Here is a 7,721-nt window from a genome sequence, read left to right as displayed (position 1 = left end):
TGCTCAAAAGGTAACAAAAGGGTATGAAATACATCTGAATTGGAAATAATGAAAGTGTCTGTAAATCAAAATGAGACTGAAATGAGAAAATCAGTTTAAATGAGAAAAACTATGCTCAGTTGCATAGCAGAAACCATGTAAACATGCTTACTGAACTTCAGCAAAAGCTGCATTTTAAAATTTACGTCTGACAATTTTCCTCTTCTGTCTTGCAAAACTAAGCCCCCACTACTGAACAATTGCTCTACATGGGCAGATGAGGGAATGCTTGTGTTGTAACGGATGAATGGTTTTTTCATAGTAGGTGACATTTCAGATAAGTTTCTCACAGATGAGAAGTAATGCTCACTTTCTTGGTCCTAGGGCTCCTGGTTCTGATTGTCATTAAAATTAAAAAAGTCATCATCTGTATCACCCTCACTACTTGCTCCCACTCTTACTGGGATCAATGTCTCTGCTTGCTAATGCTTGTTCCCTCTCCTGCAGCCAACTGGCTGCCCTGTTGACTTCTGCAAATGCACAGAAAATACCAGCATGAACTAAGGAACTCTGGGACTTGTACTTCCTAAGAGACCATTTCTCATAGGAAGGCGCACTACTCTCTCTCTCTCAAACAAGAAGTCCTAGAGTTTCAATAAAGAAATATCGTTCCATGTAAGTTCCAGAGAGTGGGTGTGTCAGGAAAAACTCTGGGAAAGCCAGATTTCATTTTTTTTAACTTCTACTTTAAAAATAGTTAAAGTTGATCTGTTTTAAAAAAAAACTAGTTAAAGTTAAAAGTTGACAGCTGAAAAATTTAACGAGTTAAAGTTAAAATTTAGCCATTTCTTCAACTTTTTAACTAGTTAATTAACTAGTTAATTCCCATGACTGACTTTTACCTATGGGAATTTAGACTGTTCATGTTGTCACAGTTTGGATTACACAGTTTAGATAACAGCAACTAAGACACTGACTTCCAGACACTACATTTAAAGCAGCTAAAGTAAAATTCTTAAGTGGATTCCTTGGTAAGCCCATTATTTGAAACATCTTTTTTCCTTTAAATTATGAATTGAAAGTACAAGCTTTTAAAACACGCTGATGTGATCTTATGGACAGTAGATAAATGCCTTGAAAAGTTTATGGTTCTCATTGACTAGTTGCCTTTGAGTATAGTTGTTGACAAAAATAAGTTGGTTGTTTTGCAGTGATGCAAAAGCAGCAACCTGAGGGGTGGGAGTGGAGTGAATGTAACAGCAAATTCTGCATTGAGTGCAGAAGCACATGTAGCCATCAGCCTCCCCCTGCATTACTGAAGCACTATTTCTACACTTAGTGGGGATGCCACCTGCATACTCCCAGCTGTCATCTCCATGCTCCCCAGCACCCATTTCCAAAATTACAGATCACTAAAACTAAATATGCACAGCTTGACAGACTGATATGGAAGTAATTCACTCTTCGTGTAAGAAGGGGGATTACTCTAGCTAACTTTTGTGTCCCAAAATGTCTGCAACAATTTCTCTGCAAATTATAGCTTCCCATGAGCTGATAGGAGGATCTGGTGCTTTTGGATCACTGCCTGAGTGCAACAACCATTATTGTTGTGTAAAAATGTGTTGCAGATGGAAACTTCCATATTGAAATACGGACTCTGAACTCTAGGGACTAAACAGGGAACTGCAGGATGTAGCTAAGAGCAGGCTGTGGATTCTGCAATGCAATCTTGTGTGTAATAACTGACCACGTTTCTTTGCTTTAATGAATGTTGGCCAAAGCAAGGCATGCAATTAACCTTTAAAATTTCCCAGGGCTGAACATATTTATGAACAAAATTGACTGGGTGGAAAAAATTACATACAGGAATGTGGAATGACAATTGGGAACTGCTCAAGAGGTAGATGTCCAAAAAGCCACAACCTTGCTAACATGTTGGAAAGCTCAGTAAGATCAGGTATCAAGTACCTTAAAAATATACTAGAAAAATTAAAAGAATCTTAATAATGGTGTGGGTCTGCTACTTGGGGGAATAGTAAATGCCACAAACCTGTCCACTGGAGACCTCTAGAGCCCTGAGTTTTTCCTTACTACCCTAAGGAAGAGACCCAAGTTTGCCCTGGGACAAATCATTATCTCCCCAAGCCTCAGCTCCACTGCTTTTATACTAGATCTCACAGAAGCATAAGGGGAATCTCTGAATCTCTGCAAGCTCTAGGTGGCCTCCCTTTTGGGTTGTAGAAGAAATGTTGGATCCCCCTTCCCATAGAATGGGGAAGCCTGGAATATCATTGGCCCAGAGATCACTTTTTCCACAAGCAATCAGAGAGGAGACAAAACAGCAAAATAATTTATTATGTAGGGGAAAAGAATTAACCTGTCCATAAATTTGAAGACAGAAATGAAAAGACAAGCAAAGTTTCTTACCTCCCACCCCCACTTATCAGCATTATTCCAGTTGCTCATGAGTCACCAGAATCCTCCAGAAATCTGTGGTGCCCCGAGGTACCTGGAATTCCTCTGTTTGAAGGACCATTTCTCTCAGATGCCTCTTCCCTAAAGGCGCTGATTTCCCCATTGCAGGCAGATGATGCTTTAGGTGTCCAACCCAATAATATTTCCCTTTACCTGTGTCTGGGAGTGGCAATTGTTCTTAAATATGTATTTCCAAGTTCCTTGGCTAAGCCCTGTCCAAACTCATAAAGAAATATACAGATGGCATAATATAATTTATCCAGTGACAACAGCAACGTAAATGGATAAACCATAACATTGACTTTCTAATGAGACTACACATGCCGTATCAGTACAATAAAACACAAGAAAGCATTCATGACACCCAAAAAACCATCAAAAATTTAACAGGATTCATGACAATAAACATTTTCTCTAATGATGTAGACAGGGCATGTGTTCAATAAATAGTTCTGTTCTATCTTTGGAGAGATACAAGAGGATGTATTTGTATCATGAAAAAAAATTCACCTCCCAATAACAACTGAGTGGAATCTTAACAATGACTGCTAAAGTGTAAACATTTTAAAATTGTATATCTGTATAACATACACCCAAAAGCCTTTGGAGAGTTGACTGAGATGCTCTTGGAGAGTTGATGTTAGTTTTTACTACATCTTGGAACACTGGGAAAATGCCAGAGAGCTGGCAGAAAGATAGTGCTGTATCAGTACAAGAAACAGCACTCTTGAACAAAATAGCAGAAGACTTTTCTCCTTCCTTTGTAAATGCCAAACACATGATAAAGAGTGTGGAAACAATCAGCTAAAGACAGCAAAACAAACCATTTATTTCCCATATCACTAACTGTGGCTATCTTTCCTTCAAACTTTGCCTATCTTTGTTGCCTTAGTGACTGGGAAAATATATTAATATAATAATGATGATTATATAGTTAATAAGGATGATTGTGCTAGACAGGTAGAATTTTAAAAGCATCTACATCTTTTGCATGTCACAGTATCCCAAAGTATGTGGGTCTTTTTTTTTTGACAGGAAGTTAAGTTACTCCTGTCTTTCTAAATTGGGTGGAGGAAACCAAGTTTCTCTATCTCTTCATACAGAGTGAGCACATTTAGGGCAATTGCTTGAAAAAAATCCTTAAAGCAGGGCTGTCCAACTCTGGTGCACAGGCCATATGCTGCGGGGCAGCCTCCTCTTCCTCCCCTCCTTTTCCCCCCCCACCCAGAATCCCCATCTGCCTGCCATGCCAGTTGTACCAGAGGCACCCTGCCACTTCAGTGCCAGCAGTGTGTGCCCCCCACCCCCTGGGGGGGGCAGCACTGGCAGCCCATGGCCCCCTGCTCCCTGCCACATGGACAGCGTTGGTGGTCTGCACTTTGTGCCCCCCTCCTGCCACACAGCAGTGGGAGAGGTGGGTGCAAAGGCTCATGGGCAGTGTGTTAACAACATGCTGACCACTCATGAGCTATAGGTGGCCTGCACATCAGTTGGACAGCTTTGGCTTAAAATGGTGCGAGATTCAAGATATAAGAGTTTCATGAAGGAGTGAAACACCAAAACATATAGCTATCATATCTTGCACTTCCAATTTTACTGACTGGCATAAAAAATGGCTAGTTTACATGGTTGGGATGCGGGGGTATGGAATATCATGAAGATATTTAGGTAGAAAACCAAAATGATTGGAAATAGAAATCCTGTAAAATGAACCTTTATAAGTCAAGCAAGCAACAACATTCACTTAGTTTTTCAACCAAAGTGACAGAAACCAACATGATCATAAGAAGGCAGCACCTGAATTCATTTAGTAAATGTTTATTTAAATATTGTATCTATGATAGTATAATGAATCTCAACAGTTTTTTCTTAGAGATATAAAACCAATCCAAGTGAAGGTAGTCCTTGTCCTCTCTTTAATGTAATTTTAAACAAATGCCATTACAGAATATTGCCTTGCATTAATCTTGACTTTACGTGTATTTTTTAGTATGTGCTGTATCATACTGCTACTACTGTATTAGATTAAATGGCAAGTTCACTTTTTTCTACCAGAGTCTTTTCAACATGATTATGAATGGGCTTCTAAGAGCAGGTTAGACAAACATTTGTCTAGCATGGTTTAAACAGGGATGATTTTGCCATGAACAGGGAGTTGGACTCTGACTTCCTATTTTTCTATGATTTCAGTGATTTTCTGTTTGTTTCTAAACAAATAATCATGTGCTGTTTCATGTTCATATATTTAGATCCCTTTGTGTGCTTGTGTCTGTTTTTAGAAAGAAAATATACTGTTTAATCCAAACATTTCCAGATTCTCAACAAAGACATTTTTAATAGTGATTTGAACAATTTTCTCCAGAGAAAGAACAGTGCTAAGACTGTTTTATGTTAGAGATTTCAAACACTTTGTTTAACTTATTTAAGTGTCAGAAATTTATCCTTGAAATAAAGGAGAGCTACAAAACCCTAATGGGGACTAGACAGTACTTAAGCATGCTGTTTAAATTTCACCTGTTTCCATTACGCACATTGCAAGGAATTCACCAAGCTTTCCAATAGCTGTGTTTTATGTCTTGAGGTGCCATGTACTGCTATGAGACCAAAGTGAAGGCTCCAAGTTACAAAAGAATAACCACGATTTGCTCTGGAAGGGAGAGCTAGGCATCTAAAAAACCACAGCACCATCCCTGTGCATTCTAGATAACCTGGGGAGATGACCTGAGAACAGGATGCTAACAAGGTAAAAAGAAGGTAAGTGAAGGGAAAATACACTTGTCTCTGGTTCGTCTTGGGGAAAACGGATATGTGCTGCTTTAGTCCCCAAAGGCCTAGATAGGCAGCTGATCTTCATTGGTCTTCATAGGGCTGGTTTGATTTTTCTCTCACTGGTAACATGGCCCAAAGTGTTGTTTCACTTGCCAGAGATAATAAGAACACAGCATACTCTGGCTACAACCTCTTCTGTGTATTTCTAACAGTTTCATGTTATCCCTTATCCATGGAATAGGGTCTACCCTACCCATTCATTAAACCACTGTACTCACTTCAGCCCAAATGTCTGACTGAGGCACTACACAATACGCATAATTGATAACCATACCACAAATGTGGCTCTGTGGTAAGCAGGCCTGGAGATGCTTGGATCAGAGGAAGAAAACTTGTACATATTAGTTGCCCTATTTGGTTTCTGACCCTGGGTGCTGTAATGGGGCTACAGAAGCTCCTGCAGCACTATGGCTCCAATAGCTGCATTTTGCTTGGGATGGGGCTGGTAATTTACCATGCAGCTGTATAGTGTCAGTAGCACACTGGAACCTGCTGGGGCTGTTATAATAAAAATGATAAATAATAAGCCTAACAACAAGCTCTTGTGGAAGGTACAGAGAAAAGGGAGAGAGGGGCTTGCATATTAGCTAGGAAGAGAACATGCAGACTGAATATTCTTCTCTTATGGCAAGTGTCATGGAGGGAGGCCACAGCATGTATGCACCTCCTTTCTTATAAAGTACAATTAAAGGCATGATGACAAAGTCTATATTTATCCTGCTTCTGTGGTGCTCTTGAGAACTCTACGAAAAAGCAGAACCCTGCCTGTCTGCTCCTACTTCTATACCAGAGAGAAGGAGCTTGGGAGCTGGGGCTGCCCTCAAGACAGCTCCATCACCTCATTTTCAGGTTTGGAGTGTGCACAGCAGGTGGGCAGGACATGATTTTCATCAGCATTCTCTGAAGTGCTATGGAAGCAGAATAGACATACCCAAAATAGCTGGACAAAATTCCCGTTCCTAACAATAGTATTTACTTTCTAACAGCTTCTGCATACCACATGCACCTTTCTTTCCCAAATCAGCCCTCCAAAACTGGAACACATATTTTAAGCAGGGCAGCTGATTTTTCTTCACTAGAACAGAAGCAAGCAGACACTGTAATTCATGGTCACCAAAATGGCTGCCAGTTTTGGCTTCAAAGAGCAGAGGCAGAGTCCAGTGTTACCCTTCTCACACATGCTGGTGAGGTAGTAGCTTTTGACTCAAGAGCCACTGAGCTAGCTGAAGGTGAGTGAGCTGCTGCATGTAGGCTGTAGTATCTTGATGAGCCTTGTGGTATGGAAACAACACTTTATTATATACAGCCACTTACATAAAGAACTATTTTCAGTATAGAAGTAACAGTCTTGGCAGTGCCCTTGCAGGACTCAGTGAGCCCTACCTTGGAAGTGCTCATGCAAGGCCTAGATATTAGTGTAACTGAGGTTACCTCAATCAGAAGTACTCAATACTTTTACCCTGATCAACACCCAGGCATCCAGTCACAAAGGGACAAGCTATACTACCCTGGATCAGATTAGTAATCCAAGGCTTGGTCCTTTGACCTGTGCTGTTCAATGTCTTCATCAGCGACTTGGATGAGGGCTTGGAGAGTACTCTGTCCAAATTCATGGATGATACCAAATTATGGGGTAAAGTTAACACACTTGAGGGTAGGGAATGAATCTAGGTGGATCTGGACAGGTTGGAAAAGTGGGCAGAACAGAATAGGATGCAGTTCAACAAAGACAAGTGCAAAGTGCTGCACCTGGGCAAAAAGAACTACAACACACTTACAGGCTGGGGGAGGACCTTCTCAGTGGCACAGCAGCAGAAAGGGATCTTGGAGTCATAACTGACTCCAAGATGAATATGAGTCGTCAATGTGATGAAGTGATTGGTAAAGCTAACCACACTTTATCATCCATTAGCAGGCGCATTACGAACAGGTCCAGGGAGGTGATACTTCCCCTCTATGTGGCATTCATCAGGCTGCAGTTAGAGTACTGCATCTAGTTTTGGGCACTGCACTTCAACAGGGATCTGGGCAACCTTGGGAGGGTTCAGAGGAGGGCCACTCATATGATTAGGGGCCTGCAGGCAAAGCCCTATGAGGAGAGATCGAGGGCCCTGGATCTCTTCAGCCTCCACAAGAGAAGGCTGAGAGGTGATCTTGTGGCTGCCTGCAAATTCATTGTGTGGGACAGCAAGGAATAGGAGATGCTCTGTTCACCAAGGCACTCCTTGGAGTAACTAGGAACAACAGCCACAAATTGACAGAGACCAGATTTAGGTTAGACACTTCAGGAAGAGCTTCTTTACAGTAAGGGTGGCCAAAATCTGGAATGGGCTTCCAAGGGAGGTGGTGCTCTCCCCTACCTTGGGGGTCTCTGAGAGGAGGCTAGACTTGCACCTGCCGTGGGGAAGGAGAAATAGTGAAGGAAAAATATACCCAGT

The sequence above is a fragment of the Gavialis gangeticus genome, unplaced genomic scaffold, assembly GCF_001723915.1.
Source record: "Gavialis gangeticus isolate Ggan-Ray unplaced genomic scaffold, GavGan_comp1, whole genome shotgun sequence".
Lineage (NCBI taxonomy): Eukaryota > Metazoa > Chordata > Crocodylia > Gavialidae > Gavialis > Gavialis gangeticus.
Note: the sequence above shows the minus strand (reverse complement) of the source record.